The following is a 768-nucleotide window of genomic DNA, read 5'->3' as shown; positions in this document are numbered from 1 at the left end:
ACCTACTTTAACAGGAACTAAGTCAAGTATAGTTAGACCTGCTATTACTGCAAACAATTTTTAGCTGAAACCTAACACAATTCAAATGATACAGCAATTTGTTCAGTTTGATGGTTTGCAGGATAAGGATCCAAACACTCATTTCGCAAATTTCTTGGAATTTTATGATACATTTAAAATTAATGGCATTTCTGACAATGCCATTCGTCTTCGATTATTCCCTTTTTCATTGAGGAACAAAGCTAAATAGTGGTTGAACTCGTTACTACGAGGGTCAATTACTACTTGGGAACAAATGACCGAAAAATTTTTATTAAAATATTTTTTGCAGGCTAAAACAGCCAAATTACGTAATGATATCTCTTCGTTTATGCAGATGGACTTAGAAACTCTCTACGATGCATAGGAGAGATACAAGGACCTACTGCGAAAGTGTCCTCACCATGGATTACCTCTATGGTTGCAAGTTCAAACATTCTACAATGGTGTGAACCCCTCGACAAGGCAAATGATTGATGCAGCAGTCGGGGGAACCATCAACAACAAAACACCTGAAGAAGCTTACGAATTTATTGAAGAGATGTCACTGAATAACTATCAGTGGCAAGTCATGAGGACTAAGCCAACTAAAATAGTAGGCGTTTATAACGTCGATTCAGTTACTATGCTGTCAAACCAGGTTGAACTTCTAAATAAAAAGATTGATGGTTTACTTGGTTCTACTCAGGTACATCCAGTAATGAGGTGCGAGACGAATGGAGGAGGAGC

General features: G+C 37.6%; 1 non-coding gene across 1 annotated transcript; it reads right to left on the bottom strand.

Annotated features, from left to right (window-relative positions):
- Positions 1 to 344: 344 nt before the first annotated feature.
- On the bottom strand, positions 345 to 450 carry LOC121217537 (small nucleolar RNA R71). Its single transcript, XR_005913644.1, has one exon. It is a non-coding gene; the product is annotated as a small nucleolar RNA R71 (small nucleolar RNA).
- Positions 451 to 768: the final 318 nt, after the last annotated feature.

This window comes from Gossypium hirsutum, chromosome A02 (assembly GCF_007990345.1).
Source record: "Gossypium hirsutum isolate 1008001.06 chromosome A02, Gossypium_hirsutum_v2.1, whole genome shotgun sequence".
Taxonomy (NCBI): Eukaryota; Viridiplantae; Streptophyta; class Magnoliopsida; order Malvales; family Malvaceae; genus Gossypium; species Gossypium hirsutum.
This window is presented reverse-complemented; position numbering and strand designations above follow the sequence as displayed.